This window comes from Odontomachus brunneus, unplaced genomic scaffold (genome assembly GCF_010583005.1).
Source record: "Odontomachus brunneus isolate Ranch 3 - 2012 unplaced genomic scaffold, Obru_v1 Obru_scaffold_053, whole genome shotgun sequence".
Taxonomy (NCBI): Eukaryota; Metazoa; Arthropoda; class Insecta; order Hymenoptera; family Formicidae; genus Odontomachus; species Odontomachus brunneus.
Window position 1 is genome coordinate 1,183,312 of NW_022639503.1, and position 20,407 is coordinate 1,203,718.

Genomic DNA, 20,407 nt, shown 5'->3' on the forward strand with positions numbered 1-20,407 from the left:
GGACACGGATTTCGCGAGACTTGTCGTCCAAGTGAGAGATAGTCTCGGTGTCTCCTCGATCGGTGCGCATTTTTAATTTGCTGCACCAGCAAGCACGAACAGTATTTTGCGAGGAGGGCGACAGGTTTCCGACAGAAAGGGCGGGCCGTGAGGAAGCAAGGGACGGCAGAGAGATTCCTAAGGACCGGCGAGTGAAATTAGGTGGAAGTAAAAGAGAGCGTCCGTTCGCTCGCCGTCGCTTTGGAATCGTTCGGGGATGCAAATCGTGTGAATTGCATAATTGCACAGCGCAAACTTGTAGGATCGTCGCGTAGAGCTTTGTCACGTGTTGTTACACTTCCTTTGTGTCATTTTCGAACTCATTTAAATTTTATATTACCTCACGTTAAACCTTCTTCAACACTTATAGATCGAATCTGACCCGACCCGTTTTCTGCTGCTTCTATGCAAGCGCGAATAAAGCGTGTTGTGCTTTCGTAGGTTTTTCAAGCGAGTCTTTTCACAGCGACTGGTTAGGGTTGTAAATGAAATTGTATTATCTTGTCCGGTATAAAGCCAAATTTCTCCACTCGACGCGGACATTTCTTCTGGTCGAATCCGACCAACCGTACTATCAACATAACTTCTTGATTAATTTTTTATCTTATTATTTTTTTATAAAGTATTTGTCAAATTATATTGTCATAAAAAAAACAAAGTTAATAATATATTAAACATAACAATGATAATCATAATATCATATTAAACATAATTATATTGTCATAAATTAACAATAATAATAATTTATAATTATTTTGTAACAATTTAAAGAAAAAAATGAATATCTTTCTTTAATCTTATTACTATGTTTTTAATAATTAGTGTGTGAAAATAATTTAATTTAATAACTTTTTAATAATTATTTAAAAAATAATTAGGTACGAATTATTTCAGTAATACCAATAATGGAAAAATTGGTGTTTCTGAAGAAATTCTCTGAAATTCAAAGGCAAAACGCTGAAGTAATAGGTTGAATATCCAACAGATAACTTTTAGGTTTTTGCCTGTATAAATATTTTATAAGTACTGCATAAGTTTTTGCCTGAATATATTCAAAGTTTCAAGTATTTTATACATTTAGTAGTATATTTTGTTTACTTTCAAATATCTTTTAACTTACTATTAGAATAAAAAAATACCTAATTGACAAATTAATTGAGAAAACTATATTCGTTTTAGTCGGATCCGACCAATGTGTGGTATGTACGTGTGATTGTTTGAACAGTGTTGAAGAAGAGTTAACTTCGGTTCTTTCTTTCAATCTCGTACAGTTACATCTCATTGCAAGTTTCACTTCACTGTTGGAGGGGAGAGAGGGAAGGCGAGAATGAACACAAAAGGAATCCCACGGCGAGTAGAGAAACATCGAGCGGAACGACAAATCGGATTCTAAATAAAAAAATTCACTCGCGCTATCTGCTTTATTATCGTTTGCTTCAATTCGCTTCACCGGCTCTCCCTCTCGCTGTGGTCACCGAGAGAAGCGCCGAGTGCTCTCGCCGCAACGCTGTCCTCCAGCGGCGCGTTTTCAATTTTAATTCGAGAGAGTTACTCTCTCTTTCTCTCTCTCTCTCTCTCTCTCTCTCTCTCTCTCTCTCTGTGGAGTTAAATTTAATATTAATAATATAATTCCGCATCATCGCTGCGCGCGTATCCAATTCACCCGACTCTTCGCGCACCGGTCTTCGGCGCTCGGTCGGGGAGCAGTTCTTTTTTTTTATGGGCAATAAATATGTACATTTTTTCCGCGTGCGGCAGCCGGTTTTAATCTTAATTCGATTCGCCTTCATCTCGCTACTTCGTTAATCCGTGATTACTTCACGGCCGGGTTCACCACCCTGACAGTTTAACCCGATAATTTAACCCTCTCTCCCCGCTGTTCTTGGTCCGCATTTGTATCTCATTAATATAATTTTATCACCCTCCGCCGCGCGCGACGTGGGCCCTTAATTTGAATTTTCAGCTCGCCCTCTCTCCGGCTCTTATATTTATTCGACGTTTAAAACACGTCTGTGACATCGCCGGACGAGTGTGAGCGACGCGGGCAACGTCGGCGGGCGTTGCACAATTGCGCAGCTGACGCAGCTCTCTCTCGTTACGACACGACGGAACAGGAAGGGTGGCCACCGTCGAGTTAGGGGAGAGGGGAAGCACTTCGTCTAGGACAGGCAAAGCGAGTAGGGTGGAAGGGTCGACAGAGAGTCGACGACGACGACGCCGTTGACTACGACCGAGTGCGAGCGCCTCTTGAGACGCGCACTCATTAATCCGCAGAATTTTCTAAAGTCGTTGATAAGCCCGTAATTACAAATTCTCGTGAACTCGCGCACGGTGGCCCGGTACGACGAGGACGTGTAAACCGGGGGTTTGGAGCGCGCGACGAGAGAGACGACGAGGTTCACGACGGAAGAAAAAGAAAAGTGGTCGTCGTGTCGGTAGTAACATTTTAATTGCCGGCTCGCGCCCTCTCCGCGCCATTAACACTGGCTTGACTCGACCCGAGGTCTGATACGACTAGCCTGGCGTTATTAATTTCTCAGGCTCGTCGTCGTCGAAGAAGAAGAAAAAGAGGAGGCTACGACCGCACCGGCAAAATTAATTAATTGTAGGTCGCGCTCGGATCAAGATCGCCTGGTTTCTCCTCGTTGAAAAGCATCTCGAGTCAAAACGTCGGTTCTATATTGACCTTACGAATTTGATTGAACTCGAAGGATCTCAATAGAGATTGAAGAATTGAACTCAATAGAGGATCTCCTAGCACAACATTGTACAGGCATTAATTGTCCTTTAATGTTGGAAATGATTATTGACGCTGTTTTGTCGAAGGATAACGAAAGATCTATTTCAGAATCTATTCATATTATTTGACTATTAATTTTAAACGGCGCTAAGAGAGGCGGCAGTCTTCTCGTACCATCAAGATGTAATCTGTCTAGTATAATATCGAGTATAACTCCCCGTTGATTCTTTAAATATGATGGAGTTTGTTTGATTAAGGGAATTCTGAATATTGACGTATTGCAGTTTTGTGGTTTGCACGATTTTTCTATTTGATTGCATAAAATCGCAAGTGTTTTTACAGAATGAAAGTACAAATGCCAGTGCATGAAAAAACACTAAATATTGAATAAAAAAGGAATTTTAATAAAAAAATTCTTTTTATTCGAGATATAATATCTGATGCCTTTTCATACTTTAATTTGCACTTTCACTCTGTAAAAACATTTACAATTCTATACTATCAAATAAAGGAAACTGTGCAAACCATAAAACTGCATTGTTTCAGTATCCTCTTAAGTTCATTTATCATGTACATATGTTCAAGGCAAGGGGTGTATTTCCAGTTGCGCATCAAAGGGAGCTACTTATAAATTCATTATCTATTTATCGAACAAAATTACATTTTTATATATTTCTCTATGTAAATAACAAGTGTTAATTTAAAACTAATTTCATGATACTACCTTGCCACGTTTCTTAATATGTAACATTTATAGTTTTACATTTTCTTTTTATTTGCATGGTATCAGTTTTTACGAAGTTATACGCTGGTATAATAATCCTCTATATTGCTTCCACCATAAGCTTATATATGGAAAATCACGATACCTCAATATCAAATTTCTCATGATCGTGCAAAAACTGAAACTGAACAAATATGTTTTACTGCGACAAGTGTTACGTTAAGTTTTTGTATAATTTTAAGCATTTCTCTCTCGGTTTGAGTGAATAGACTCCTCTTTAATGTAGATCTAAGATTTCGACTCGGTGCATCGCCCCTTCGTAGACGTCACGCTATCGCGACCAGATCGGTCAAACCGAAATTTCAGACACGTCCGGTGTCCTACGATACGCTCGCGGTTGCGTGGGAAGCATTATCACGTTAATGGCGTGCGAATCGGACGGACGGAAGGTAAACGGGCACCCCGTGTGTGCCGGGGAAAGCGCGCCGAGGTGAATGGAATCGTGCCAGCGGACGAACGAGCGAGTTTTCGATCTAAATCCTATTCACTCCGCGCTCCCCATTCACCACCCCCGTTTGCTGCATTATCCAATTTATCTCGCGCCCGGTGAGTAGCGTTTGCTATTTCGCGCGACATCGAAGAATACGCGGGAGCTTATTACGTACACAATCCACATAGCTTATCGCCCCCCTCCCTTCCCGCCTTCTCTCATCTCTCCTCCCGCAACCGTGCAGTTTATTATGTAATAATTACAGCCGGTAATGTACAGTAATTATATTATTAATGCGATTATATTATCGGTCGTTAATCGATACTCGCGGGTCGTCGCGCGCGGACGTCGCGCGGACGGGCGGTCGTCATTGATCGGCCAGCGGCGCGCAAGTCATCATCGTCGTCGTCTCTGTTCGCTCTGCGCGCACCGTTACATCCGGTGCGCATCGCTCCCCGTGGGAACACCGTTCGTTTCCGATCGCACAAGGGCCGTTGCGTCTCTCCGGAATGTTTTCACGTTCTCCAAGACAACGACGACGACGACGGCCACGTCCACGATGTCGTCTTTGAGGGAGGAATTTTCCGCGTGGACGACGGCTTATAGCGCGTTGTATAGCGCGACGGCATAAAGGCCCGTCTACAATAGGCGGAGTAAGAAATAAAAATTATTTATTTCGTTCAGGCCCATCCTCTAGCTCCTTCACGTCGGGAGTATTCCTCTTGAGTAGGCGACCGGGATGTTTCATATGTTGCAGAATTTCGAGGTTACAACTTTTTAGACAAATAATTATGTTGACTGAAACATGACAGAAACAGCCTTTTCCCATACGGAGAAAAATAATGTTGCTCTTTTAGCAAAATCGTCGTTGTTACTGCAGATTCGTAGTGACAGCAAAAAAATTTAGTTTTAAATTTTAGTTGACGTAACTAATTTTACAAGTTATTCGTTATCAGAACAGAAGTAGTTTCGTTGCCAGGATAAAAAAAAATTATTGAATATATTTGCCCTAAGAATTAATTTGCTATCGATGCAAAATAATGTATCCTTAGCAAATTTATTTGCTATCAGAGCAAAACTGCAACTGCTTATATAAATCCATCATGGTTTTTACAGCAAAATAATTTGTAGATTCAGTAAATTATATCCAGTAAATAGTGATTAGTACTCTTAGCAAATCTTTTTGCTGTCTATATAATAACGAAAAGATTTTGTTAGACTAGCAGAAAATTTGCTGGACCAGCAAATTATTTTTCTCCGTGCATGTGTTAATAATGTTCGTCAGGATCCTGTCAATCGTATATTTTGTTTTTGTATAACCAAAATATACAAACATGCAGTCACGTGGCCATCTAGCTCTGATATCAGAGTCAGTTGTCCAGTAGCGCAGAGAAAGAAGGTCACGTATAAAATATGTATATCTATTTAGTAGTTTCGGAGTCTCCGCGAGAGGTCTCCTCCTATCAGTCCTTAATTATGAGCCAACTTTACCTCGTCCACCCATATGCTCGATTTCAATAATTTTATAAATGAAAAGTACTTTTATTATTCGAAACAATACGTCATATACTTACAGGAAATTTCGTTTTAGCTAGTAACACGTCGTTCAATTTTATTCACTTACAATGGAGGATACTTATACCAAATTTCGAGAAGCTCAAAAATTTACTTTTCTGCTAAATCAGCTAAGTCTGCCTAAATCTGCTATTAAGTTTTTCTATTTTTAATTGCAATATTCCGATTTTAATGAAACTTAGGGAAAAATATGTTTTAAAATGGCCATTTAGCGATTTTGCATCCACTGTTCCTCTCGAGATATTGAAAAAGAGCACATGTGCAACGTACCACCTTTTGGAGCCATCTAGACCTCCGACGGTCTCCCCCGCGCCAAGCTTACTCCGTGTATTGTAGACGAGCCTTGACACGGCACGGCAGAGCGAACTCGATCGTCCACGTGTTTCCGGTTCACAGTGTCTCAAGCTTGTCGTTGTTGGCCGGTCCATTTGCCATCACGGATACGCGTGCATGCAATGACGCATCGACGACGACAACGATGTTGCGAAGCGAAACTGCGCGAGAAGATCCTGAATAGCCCTCAGCTGACATTCGCCGCGGACGCCTTTTTCTCCCCGACGACCCCGATACGCCGGCCAATTAATCGATCCAAGAGATACCGATCTGGTTAACATCTAGCACGGAGCGAATCGATATTCACGCGTGACCGTCCCGGACGAGCTCGCTGTCGAGCTAGCGATCGGCTAGCCCGGCCATGTCGGATGAGCGACGACGCGACGGTGGTTTCGCGCTATCATACGAGTGTAAATTGCCTCCTCCGCGGAATATTATTATGCAAATTGCCGCGACCACGGCGACGGTGGTGGCGGCGCGCGACGCGCTTTATAGCGTCGGATTATACGTTCGCGCGCGCAAACGGCGTTTCCCTCCTCTCCGCGCGCCGGAATCATCCCTCTTAATTCATACGAGAAGCTGCGGTCGCGTCTCTCAACACCTTGGAAGGAAGCCCGGAGTATTGCTCGTGTCATTCGTGATGTGAAATTTTTCTCAATGAACAACGAGACGTTTGTTCGGAACGTTGTTCTCTCTTCTCGCACGATCATAACGTTATGCATAGTAATTTCATAGTTTACACTGTCTTTCTATATAGTTGCATAGAATTGCAAATGCTTTTATCCTGAGCGATACTGCAAGTATCAATGCATGGAAAGGCATCAAATATAAAAAAGAAAAGAACTTCTAAATAAAAATATTTCTCGTTTTCAATACAATATTTAGTGCCTTTCCATGCTGTCGACACTTATACTTTCGCTCGGTGAAAGGGTTTGCGATTCTATGCGAGTGAATAGAAAAACAGTGCAAACTGCGAAACTAAACAGAGAAAAATATCATTGTACTACTAAGAAAGGCGATTACTCAATTTACCCTCCTTTCAAGCAATGATTATCTCCAACAAAGAGAATATTTCCTTGACTCTTAAAATATATACTCCGCGAGGTTGAAAAATCTCATTATCATGTACTAATAAATGAAAATAATTTATTCTCCTCACAAGAATATTATAAAACTTTAAGAATAAGGCAAAATCAAGAAATATGGTTGTGGCCAAAAATCACACTATGATTTCAGTTAAATCAACCACTTTTCTTCTTAGTGTATGGAATACTCGAGACAAGTAACATTCATCTGAACGCAGCATGTATTTCCCTGTGTGTGCATTATGTCGGGGCTTCTTTTTAATCGCTTCTCTCTCCTTCTTTTTCCCCCACCCTCGGCGTTATCTTTTCAGCGCAATGCTTATCCCGTCCTTTACGCGTCACAAACTCGCGATTCGTCCGCAGCCGGGTGACCCGGTGCGGTCGTTTACCGGCGCCGTACCTTGTACCGAATGTTTTTCGCTGTTTTTTCTCCTTCTATTTTTTTTTCGTCCTCTCCCCGGGCTGCGATTCATTGCGACGACGACCGCTGCAAACCGTAAACGACCACCCACCCGCACCGGCGAGCTTCGCGCGTCGTCGTCGTGTGCTCACTCATCGCTGAAACGTCGTCGTCTAGCCGACGCGCAATCATCCACCACGAGGCTCTCGCCTCGAGACTGACTTTTTGTCTCGCGCTGATGAACAGGGTCGATTTGTCACGAATCGGAGTAGAACGAGACGACTCGCGAACCGGTTTCACGCGCTTTCGGTAAACGACGCTCCCGGACGCGGGAGATGCGGATCGCGGGATCGGCCGGCGAGATCAAATCAACAGGTTGCTCTACTTAATGCCTACCTCGAATATAAATAAATATTTCATCGAAGTTGCCGCGTGAAACTGAACTCTCGAAATACAGAAAAAAGCGAGATTTTTCCAAATGTTGTCGTGAATTTATAAAAATGCGTGCATGAACCGACGGCGACACCTCTCACGAGCTACCCAGAGCGACGCATCGTCGCGGCCGAGACGGAACGAAGTTCCAGGCGAGAGACACACGCAATTGGGCAATAATTAGGTAATATCCGCGTCGCGGAAATAGCGCAAGGTCGGCGCGCGTGCACGTGGTGACGCAACGGCACGGACGTTCTCTCGCGATAAAAGGGACGATCACATTTGATACGTGTAAGCGTGCACAGAAAGAGAGAGAGAGAGAGAGAGAGAGAGAGAGAGAGAGAGAGAAACAGAGCACAAAAAGACCATGCCGCCCGCTCTCGCTGCCGCTGTCTTGCGATAAGCTGTTTCCGTAAATCGTCGCGCCGTCTGGCAAATTGAATTTTTGGTGTCACGGGACATGAGACGAGCGGCAACGACGCCCATTTGACGACCGGCTGCCTCCGGCCAGACAGGAGGACCGTCCTTGAGGAGTCAATCCCTTAAAGCTTATCTAAAATTAAATCGCCATGTCCACGAACGAAAGAGAGAGAGAGAGAGAGAGAGAGAGAAAGTGAGCGGGAAGCTGGGGAAAACGCAAAAGCGAGCCGACGAGAGGAATTCCGGACTACTCGTGTGTCGCAGCATCGAGGGGGTCGACAAGGACGTAGTGAAAGAAGGACGGACGTCTCCACGAGACAATGTTCATTATACTCCCTCAACAATGGACGATTATTACGATAAACCCGGATTTTCCCCCTTTCGCCGCTTCAAATTGGATTAGCCTCGCGCGAGCGAGGCTTCCATCCTTGATCCTTGCACTATTCGCCACGAAGCGAGCAAGCAGACAGTCAAGCCCTCAGCTGGCTTTCGTATCTACGACGTGATTCCATCGCCCCACATTTCCACATAGAAACAAGGAAATTTTTAGCGTGCTCCTTTATGAAGATAAACAACCCGGGTTCCGTATTTTCGGCTCCGTCTCGGCGCGCAACGTAAATTCCTGTACAGAATCGACCCCGAGAGTTAAGGGACACCGGGAGGAAAGAGGGTGGATCTGACGTATCGTAGCGGCGGTTTTATCTTCGAGACACAGTTAATTTGACGACACCACGACACGGCAGGCGAGGCCAATAAAGTTTATCAATTAATTCCGACTCCCCTCCGTCGGCGGAGTCTCGGAGTCTTCGAACGAGAGCGAAAACTTCGCGGAAGGAGATCATCGGGGGGAGAAAAAGAGAGAGATAAAGAGAGGGGGAGGAGGGGACAGAGCACTCGTAAAGAAAGAACACTCGTTCGATACTTCTCGAGAGTTGGCACGATAAAAAAGCAGAAACGTCTTTCCGCGCGATCGCTCGCGAACTTTTGCCCAGCTCTCTCGGCTGGCATCACCGAGTTGCGGATTTTCGAGCGGGGTTCAACGCCGCGACTGTAGTAGAATATACGCGGCAAGCCCGCTAAAGCGAAAGATCAAACGCAACACACCGGCGTCGGCGCGACGGCACACACACACACGCAAATAACCGTATATCCGTTGGATCGAACGGCAAAGCGCGACAGTGCAATTTGTCGCGTGTCACCCGACATAACGAACGTAGTCATTCCGCGCCAAACCGAGCCGAGCCGAGCCGAGCCTGGCCGAGCCGTCGCGCGAATACAACCGCGGGGATCGTAATTGTTTTTCAAACCGATCGATCGACGGCGGCGGGGGCGACGACGATGCCTGGTGGTTCGCGACGTCGGCATCAAGATGGAAAATTGCGGTGTGTGGCGCGCACGGCGAACGTCCACTGCGTGGACGGGAACGGGCGAGCCACAGGGGGGTGGATGTACGAAAGGGGCCGGGGAAGGGTGAGCTTATCGCGTAGGTTATACGGGGCGTATTTGCATGGGGCTCGTAAAAAGTTGCGTGACCAGCTGTCCGTCGCCGCCCTCGAAAATCAGTCGAGCCGGGGCTCTTTCGTCATCGAGCCCAAATAATAACCGGCTACCGGATTATGCGCCGTTAGTTTCTATATTTGCGTCGATTAAGCTCAACTACGCGCAGGAACTCGATGTTGTGTCGACAGAAAAATTGCGTATTCGGTACTCTCTCGCGAGCAAATCTCGACTTCGCGCTTGCCGACTAAAAATTTATCCCTTGCCGACCCCAGGTTGATCCAAATCAATTACCTGATTTGCATAAGATGATATTATCGTGCACGGATCCTTGTTATTAATAAGATTCTAATTATCAACAATCCTTATTATTGACAAGAACGTGATTGCTATATTACGTTACATGATTTACCGGGACTCGATAACATCATTTTATAAAAGACAAATAACTGCACACAGAGGAATATCACTCTATTGCTGAGAAAAGCGAAAAACTATTCAATTCACTTTCCGTCTTTTAAGTAATGGTTATCTTTAGAAAAGAATATTTTCTTGATAAAACAGGAAGTAATGGTTATCTTTAGAAAAGAATATTTTCTTGATAAAACAGGAAGTAATGGTTATCTTTAGAAAAGAATATTTTCTTGATAAAACAGGAAGTAATGGTTATCTTTAGAAAAGAATATTTTCTTGATAAAACAGGAAGTAATGGTTATCTTTAGAAAAGAATATTTTCTTGATAAAACAGGAAGTAATGGTTATCTTTAGAAAAGAATATTTTCTTGATAAAACAGGAAGTAATGGTTATCTTTAGAAAAGAATATTTTCTTGATAAAACAGGAAGTAATGGTTATCTTTAGAAAAGAATATTTTCTTGATAAAACAGGAAGTAATGGTTATCTTTAGAAAAGAATATTTTCTTGATAAAACAGGAAGTAATGGTTATCTTTAGAAAAGAATATTTTCTTGATAAAACAGGAAGTAATGGTTATCTTTAGAAAAGAATATTTTCTTGATAAAACAGGAAGTAATGGTTATCTTTAGAAAAGAATATTTTCTTGATAAAACAGGTTTAAAATATACTCAGCACAAATTCGGGAAAACCTCCTTATCGTATACTCAAAAAAAAATATCTGTTTTCTCTACAAGAATATTATAAAACTATATCGAGAAAAAAAGTTGGTTCGACGTTATGTAGTAAGCAAAACGAATTTTGTTACTTATTATTCCCCTTTTCTTTTAAATTATATTCGTCAAAAGCCATAAAATTGACGTTTCGTATTAAAAATCAAACCAAGATTTCTCATTGAGGTTACCAAAGTACATCAATGCCCACTTTGATGCAAGCACAAGTGGTCTGTTCTTTTTAGCTGCACTGCTGAACTAGTGCATTAAGTTAAAATGAGATAAATATATTTTTTCTCACTCTAACTTATTGCACCAGTTCAGCAGTGCAGCTAAAAAGAACAGAGCAAATAACCTTCGTGCTTATATGAGTGCTATTCCGCAGAAAGACAACTATACGCTCATTGAAAGCGCAGTAATTTCTCTTTCCCAACGGTTTTTGTTTCAAGCCGCTACGACGTGTACATGTGGTGTTATTGACGTTTGTATCGATCCGCGCCCTCGATCGGCTACCCCTTTCGCGCGCTGTGAGGTCACGCGACGTGAGTGAAAACAATAGTCGCATTCCGCGACGCTATGTTGTATTGCGAACACATACTTCTATATACTACTAGACTGCTAGACTGCGACTCAGTACATGGTCCCGAAAAGTATAGAAATCTCGCTCATGCGCCTATTTGGTGTTCCGACACTCACAATGTAGCATCTCGTTTTAGGCATTATTGCACTCTGATATAAGTATACAATTGATCAATCACTTATTTTTACAAATTTTTTACTGTAACGTATTTCACTCTGTACGTACACAAATATTTAAGCAGGCGGCATCGGCCATGTTACATTTATATCCTCTCTTCTTCCGGAACACTAGTTTCAGGCATGCGCAGATACCTTTTTTTTCGTACGTAATACATACTGTTCGGGATCAATTTTACATAGCACTATATATAAGGGAGTTAGCAGTCTAGTAGTTATATAGAAGTCTGGTTGGAAAGCGATACCTCGTGCGGCACGCAGCAAACGTGCTCGGCTCGCCATCCCCACTCCATGGCCCGGGAATGACGCTCCGATCGAGCCTCGTGACTGTCATGACGCTTAAGCCTCAACACCGTCAACTTCAAAAGACTCTCCCCTCTAATTTCTGAAACTAATGCATGAAGGATTCTTCATGCGTGCTACTTCTACGTAATATTATGTTTTTATTTATGTCACCGATACATTTATATTATCTTAAAATACCAAGATACAATAAGAGAAAAAAATAATTGATCTAACTAAAATTATAGTTACTTTTTATCACCATCATATATTACATTTTAATAACCATATAACACTATATAAGGTTTGTTCTAACACGAAAATAGTAGTAGAATAACATGCATATAAGGTTATTATCATTTACATTATACACTGAGAAAAAATTTACTAAATTTCAAAAAACGTTTATTTGAATAGTACTGTGAAGATATTTGTTTAAATTAAGTAATTATTTTCTAAAATTAAAGAAACACATTTATATTTAAAACTTCTTTATTTAATTTCAAAAAGTAATTAATTTAAATAAATATCTTCACAGTACTATTCAAACAAATATTTTTTGAAATTTAGTAAATTTTTTCTCAGTGTAATAGAGTTTAATAAAAAAAAATTGTTTTCTTGACTATAATTTATAGTAATTATTTCTCTATGTGGTTAGAGTTACAGAATTACGAAACATTCCTTTCTCAGTACAGAACATTAATTTCAATAAGAGCTTCTGAGAAATTAGGGTAAGTCCCGCAGATCTTATGAAGTCGACGGTCCTGAAGCTAAGTGCCACGACAGTCAGTCGCGCGACTCGCGCTGTTCTCACTCCGCGGACCAGACAAACGTCGCAGGTTCGTCCACGTGCTCGCTGCGACCGCACGCGGTCGTTCACCTTACTTCAGAAGAGCACAGCACGAGAGCATAGTATGCCGGCGCAACAGCAGGTGGCACGCTCGGTCTGGCACTAACGTCGAAGCCTGACGTTAATGTCGCGGCTTTGAGCGGCTAGAACTCGTTGATGAATTGACGTAGCGACACGAAACAAAGACTATCCCTTTGGCACGCGTTCCCGCAACAAGTCTGTTGTCGTATTTTATTGCTTATTTAACAAAGTTGAACGTCGTGATCGATTAAAGCACGGCCAGTACACGTCCACGCGAGCAACCTCTTTCATCCGCGATCAAATTGTTCCTCTCTTCGTCTCGTCTATTGTGTAAATACACGCGAAATGTCTGAGCGCTGAAAATATATTCGCCACGAGTAATTTCTCCGATCCTCGTGCGATCGTATATACTGAGAAAGGAACGTTTGGTATTTGCAACTATAATCACATAGGGAAATAATTACTATGAATTGTGGTCAGAAAAATTGTTTCCTTTTCCATGTTTTTCATTAATTTTTCTCGTACTATATTAATAATAAAATAATCTTATATGTGTGCATGTTACTATCCTCGTGTTGGAACAAGCAAAAGATACGGTTGGGGCCAAAAAAATTAGAATCTTAATTAGATGAGTCACTTTTTTTTCTGAGTGGAATATTGTGCGCGTCCCGCCGGACTCTGCGGACTTTTGGCGAGTGCGATTAATTGGCCGCGCGTCAATTGGACGTTCGACGGACGTCAGTTCCGGCGGTGCAATTAAACCGTATGACGGTGGAAACGTGATAATTCCGTTTGGAATTCGCCGCGACCGCGGAAAAGGCGCTCGATGAAATAACGTGGGGCCAGTTATTAATGAACTTACGGTGGCCGGCGAGTTCGTCGGGACGAACGACGGGGGGACGACGCGGCGACGGACGGCTATTGAGAGTGAAAGGGAGGAAGCTGTTACCGCTTTGTGTTCATTCCGATACCGGGGGTGGAAACGCGCCGACCGTGAACGAGGGGGACGATATTTAGCCGTGGATTCTCGCATGGCTCTTGAAAAACCCATGTATCACGTTAGGGATACTTCTCGTGTTGTTCAGTCGCTATTCAATCGGCACAACGGCGACACCTCCCCGTCGGGGAGATAAGTAGGGTACACAGGGAGAGCATTCGGATGCAATGAATACCGAATCCTTGTATCTTAATAAAAAAAGATACCGGGGAAACGAAGGAATGAAATGTACGATTTCTTAACTTAAAGAGAGAGAGAGAGAGAGAGAGAGAGAGAAAGAGAGAGCTTAGCGCAAATAAAGTATTCTGATTGTTAGGTCGCCCAAGAAATTTCAATAAGCGTGTATATCGATATAGCGTACTCCTGTTGTGTCAACAACGAAATTAGTAGGTCAATCATTAGGCTAGTTAGCTGGAGCAATTAGCTTAATGTACTTATTTACTTGCACGAGCTCGGGACTTTGCTGAAGACGACGGTCTGCCTCCGACGTTAATAATAATAAAGGAGCGGACCAGTCAGCGAGATTCTTACCGCGTTACAAATTCTCACTACGACCCACTCGAGTGTTAGCCGACACCTCCGTGTAATTAAATTAGTATCAAATATTTATGTCGTTATTTACGAGGTTATTAATAATTTTAGACGAATCATGGTCGCGGAATGGCTTGCGGACGGTGGGTCACACTAATTATCCCTGGCATAATTACGAATTCATCGCTTGCGGGTGTGTTTCACCCTCTCGACGATTTCGCGGAACGCGCTTACACGCGCACGAAACGCGAATCGACTCGGTATACGCCGTATGTGTGCGAGTGAGAAATACTTAATCCACTATGCGTAATATTTTCCTCTCTCTCTCTCTCTCTCTCTCTCTCTCTCTCTCTCTCTCTCTCTCTCTGTTCCTCTTACTGTTAATTGCTTTTGCTTTGCTCCCACGATTCGCGGCGGAAAGCACAACGATAGCGAAACTCGCCCGGTATCCGCCGAGATTTCCTTCATGAATTTACCGGACGCACGCGTGCCGCCATCACTGTCGCCGCTTTATCAGCTTCCGTGCGTTGCTCGTGCGATACACGTTAACGACACACGCGAAGGTTCCCCGTTGCACACGCTGCACGGGTGCAGTGTCGCGTGATACACGTGGCAGCAGGCTGCGACGACGAAGGGAAGGGCGGAAGCGATGCGAGAAAGCGTAACGAAAATGCGCGTGCGACAGAAGGAGAAGCGCCGGCTTTTATCTCGAAATTATCGAAATTGAAGAGAGCCTCCTCTCGGCATGCTTGCGCGATGCAATCAGCGGGATTCATTAATCTCAAGTCGAATCATGATGAACGGAGACAGAAACACGGTTCACCGATCGTTCCGATCACATGTCGTTAGATCGATGACGTGTTATGTAAAATGCATTCTATTGCATGATGAAACAATCCATTAACATGCACAAACATTCCATTTCTCCTCGTAATCACACTGAGGGAAGAAGAGGGTTTGATGTTTGTAACTATAATCACTTACATGGAGAAAGTATTATGTTTTTCTTTCTTTATAATTTCTTGTTGTGATTTTACTGTGTTTTTGGTAGTCCATGAGAATAAATTGTCAATAAAATCTGTCTTGTTAAGGAACATAAATTTCGACGCCGCAAACAACTGTAATTTCTACGAGATTAAGCATTTCTTCTCTCACTGCACCTGATACACTTCGTGTACTTCGCGTCTACCGACATTTCCATCAGCGTCTCGCATCGTTTACTAATTAAATAGACTAAAGACCGAGAGAGAAGCCCAGAGGAAAGAAAATAGAACGAGGGGAGGGGGGAAGAAGAGAAGAGACAGCGGCCAAAAAGTTAGGTACACGCGAGGAAATATAGCGGGGAACATACGGGGAGAGAGACGGGGGCGAACGCGGCGCGCCACGGCAGGGGCGCCGCAGACTCTAGGAAAACACGGCGGAGTTAGCGGGGGTCGCGCGAGGGGAGCCTCCGCGGAGGGGATGGATGCCTGGAAAAGGGCATTCACCTCTGACTACGCGCGCGCGTTTCCTCTTCCACGCGCTTTACGCGCACAGCGTAAAAGCGGCGCACATGCAAGCACAGCGTGTCACTACTCCATTTTGGTAGCCCGTTATACATATTCCCTGCGTTGCGGGTGATGGTGGGTAGTAATGGCAGTAATGGTAGTGTGGTGGTAGTTGGTCAAATACTCAGCAGGGGGGCAGCCGTCGGCGGCAACCAGGGCGAGCCTCTCTGTTTTTCGTGCATACGCCTCAATATCCTCGTCGAGTCTCGAGCGCGTCGTCGTCGTCGTCTCCCTTTCTTCGTGACGCCGTCCTGTCGGATGGCACACTCTACGCATCCCTCCGAGCCGACCCAAGTCTTCGAGGTCTTCCCCCGGGTGGTTTGTTTTGCCCGGCGGCTTCCTCGGCTATGTACACGCGCGTCGAGTCGATCGATTTATCTTGTTTTAGGAGGAAACTGCTCGGAGCCGCGGAGGAATTACGCGAGAGAGAAACGGCGACGGGAGTAGGCTCCGGGCGGAGGCTCCGCTGGAGTTGTAACACGTTGAGAGGAGAATCGCTCGAGTCGAGAGAGTGGAGAGAAAGAGAGAGAGAGAGAGAGAGAGGCAGAGAAAGAGATTTTCAATTTCGACATGGAGCCGAGATTCGCGCGGGAGAAGCGGACTTCGTCCTCGTCGAGATTAAGTCCGGGGATTCCGGGATTCTACGCACGCGGCGCGAGCAGAAGCTATTAACATACATATTTCAAGGTTCCCCCGCGATACACGCGCTGTACCGGACGAAGCGGGGCGCAAAGCGCGGACCACCACGTGTGGGTGTGTGAGTGCATGAACGTGAAGCTCCGCACGTAGCGGCGATCCTTCATTCCCGACCGCGTTTTTCTCTCGCGTTCCTCTCGGTTCTCTGGGCTCCAGCAGTAGATAAGAAGGAATTAAATGACGGCTCGCTTCCCGTGGGTGATATCCGCCTGGAGATTCGGCTGTGCGAATCCTCGCGCGCTAACGGGTGGCCACGGAACGACGATTTATTTCCGCCAGGTACGGCGGGCGCGATCCGGCGAGATCCATTAATCGTTCCCGCGAGATCGACGACGTTGACGAGTGGTTTACGTCGGCGATTTCCCGCACAGCCTCCGCCTCTGTTCGCTTCTCTTCTCTTTGGCTGCACGTGCAGAGAAATCCCGAGGTGCACGGGCGCGCGTTGTTGCTGGAACAAGTCGCGTCTCCTCCGTCCGTGACAGAATTGGGAGCAAAGATCGTCCGAGGATTATGCATCGTCACGGGTCGCGTTGAATTCGCGTCTCGCACGAGTCACCGGTCGTTGTCGTACGTTCTCGCTCGATGACCGTATCTCGCTTTCGTTAAAAGCAACCCTCGAAATTGCACCATAGATTGGTAATAATCGTAAATGTCAGCGCGCGATGGCTGTAATTGAGCGGCTCCCAACTGTTTCCCCTGAATCCCTATCTCAATATTTTAGACGGTGGTAAACGAAATTGACGGTTCTCGCTAAAGAGCGTACGAGGACCACCTCGGAAGCTTCCTGCTTTTTCTCGAACGTAAATAGACAGACAGGGGGAAGAGAGAGAGAGCGCTTTTGGTACGAGACACGCGCGGTTGCTCGAGGAAGTGGACATGCATAATCCCGGAAAACCTGAAATTTGGGAAAAGTAGAACAACGTGCGAAAGAATCACAATCTCGAAAACTGAGTACGGGGACAATTCCTGAAATATTGAAAGCACGAAGTTGTCCCATGAAGTTGTATGACAAGTTATTGACTGCTTCATGCTATCGATATTTCGAGAGATTGTCCCTGCAAATAGCTTTCGGAACAAACGTATGCTTTCAATATTTCGAGGAAACTATATATTTCGGTGCATTTTGTCCTGGTATTCAGTTTTCGGAATTGTGACTTTTCAGGGCGTCGTCTCAGAATTTCGGCAGTCTTTTTTTCGGAATTATGCATGTCGACCCTCGAGGATCCCGCGCGAAACTTCATCGTAGGATTCACTGTGCTTTCTCTGCGCGCGTATATATTCCTCGTATATATCCCGGATGTGCGCTCTTCTTCTTCGACTTCGCTTGAACCCGCTCGGCGAAATCCGCTCGGCCCCCGCCGATTTTGCGCTCGTGAGGTTTCCTAATAACGTAACCAACACCGGTATTTAAGTGCACGCGCCTTCTTCGTCCGCGTTGCAGCCGGCAACAGCAGCAACAGCACGTGCTCGTGACATGTGTTCGCCCCTATATCGCCCCGGGTCGCGCGCATAATACTATCACTCACCGCGCGATACACACCCACGTATCCAGGCCACGCTCAGCCGTATCAGCTACCTGCCCGGCTTTATCGGCTCAAGTCGCGCCGAGAGGGGTCCGCCACCTTCCACATCGAGTTTCATAGTTCTGTGAACGATATTGTATAACCGCGCTTATACTGCCGCTACACCTTCATAATTCGAAAACGTTCTCTCTCCAGTTTGCGAAATGTATATCGCAAATATTAAAAAGCGAGAGAAACATTTTCATAGAAGGCGAATAACTGATAATTTTGTCTGTTGAATCATCATGATTTCGATATTATTATTTCATCTGACGATTGATAATTAATAGGTCATTTAGCCGCAATTAAACCCTGATAGAAGCTTGAAGGATACTTCATTTGCCGACGTTTTCTTAGCGAGAGAAACATTTTGTTCTGAACTGTTTATAAGCCAATCAGGAAGCTTGTAAGTTACATTTAGAGAGACACTTTTGTCGATAAAAGAGTCCAGAATAACACTCTTTATGTCTATCACGACACTTTACCATTTCCTGACGTGCATAACATGTCAAATGGTTTTCAGTAAACTTGTGCTTCGACGGCAAACTTGCACAATGTGTCACAATCGGTTAGCAAACCAGTTTGCACACTTTCTATCGAATGCAGTTGCAACGCCTCAAATTGTCAGAAAGACAATTAAATGTAAATATATAAAATATATAAATGATATAAGTGTACTAAAAAAACCAAGTAAATATACCAAGTAAATATAAACACATAATTCTGTATTGTTTGCGGCATTCGGAGGTACACGTTCATTAGCTCAACATCTCACTGGAACTCTACTATCTTTTATTGAGGTATATATCATTATTTTTTCCTCATATTTGGTTTGGTTACTCTATCTAATACGTTTTTTTAGATGATTACACCACAGCACCTTAGTACGTGCGATGGAGTGACCAATCTTAGAATAAATTACTAATATCTTCCAGAAAAAAATTTCTTTGTCTAAATGATTATTTACGTTGATGCTTCCGAATCCCGTAGGCAAAAATTTGTAGCGACAGTTTTTTTGTAACAACCACTGTAATACCGACTATTGCGACTTTTTTATTTTTGCGACACTTAAATATTATTTGTAATCACTGAAGAGGGTCTGTGAAATTAGACCGAAACGCGTTTGTTAATTAATAAATTTCGTCTCATTGTGAGATTGGGTCACTATTTTTTAATAGTTTTAATAGCACTATTCAACCTGTGCTTGAACTCTTGTTGTCTTTTATGTTAAATATTGATATAAGTGTGTATATATATATATATATATATATATATATATATATATATATATATATATATACAACAATGATTTCTCAAGATCAAACGTTCTCTCAATTTAAAATGAGTTCTTCCTTCCAAATCTCACAAACGTTACACCTTGCACTATCACTTCGACTCCTGTCCTAACCGATTACAGCGCAGGCATGTCACGCGGTGGCTTTCAGTTCCGACAACTTGAGGCGTTACAACTCCATTCGATGATAAGTGTGTAGGCCGACTATATACAGTCTCTCTCGATTACCAGGTCCGCCTTCGAGACATCAAATAGCATCAATGACGTTTGCCGTTTGACGGCGATCGCACGATCCACGCGATTCGGGGCTCGCCAAGCGTGTCACCAATGAATTCGCGAGGGTCGCGATCGCGGGCGTAGGTAGCTCGCCGTAATTCATCGCGCTGCACGACGCGAAATTACCGTTTCCCTAGGGGGACGACCACCTATACTGGCTGACAAAATTGCCGCGGCTACGTGCTCGGTTTAGGTGCGTGGTGCAGCTAGATGCACGTGAACACGCACCCGCTAACACACACATACACACATACACACGTCACCTATCTACCTACCTACCTATCCGCACGAAGCCAAGCATTACCGGGTGCTCGAGGGGCGAGGGGGGAGGGGAGGTTGAGCGCGGACGGCGAGCGCAGAGCGGGGAGGCACGAGGGGGTGCAAAGCCGGGGGCAGAGCTACCTGTAATATTGATCCGTGGAGTCGAGCGTCCCTTCTCTCTTCGCTGTATGCTATATGCGTGTGTGCGTGCATGCGTGCGTGCGCACGCGTATGTGTGTGTGTGTTAAAGGGATGTTCCATAACTGTCGTTGGGCGTTGAAACGAAAACATTGCCTTCCCCGTGCGTGTGTCACTTCTACCTTCATAGACCGCTGGTCTTTGGGGTCCTTTCTCCCCTTTTTATTTCGACGACCCGATGAGACAGCCGAGCAAAAAGAATGCGCGACTTTGTCGCGGCGATGGTCGGTCTCGTCATGACAGGCAAGAGAAAAGATCCTCCTCTCCCCCCCCCCC

General features: G+C 44.3%; 1 protein-coding gene and 1 long non-coding RNA gene across 4 annotated transcripts in view; one reads left to right on the forward strand and one right to left on the reverse strand.

Annotated features, from left to right (window-relative positions):
* LOC116845596 (cytoplasmic polyadenylation element-binding protein 2) overlaps positions 1-20,407 on the forward strand; it is a 202,511-nt gene that overhangs the window by 146,825 nt on the left and 35,279 nt on the right. The gene's annotated exons all lie outside the window — the stretch shown is intronic.
* Positions 1-20,407, reverse strand: part of LOC116845601 — a 77,077-nt gene that overhangs the window by 8,308 nt on the left and 48,362 nt on the right. The window lies entirely within an intron of this gene.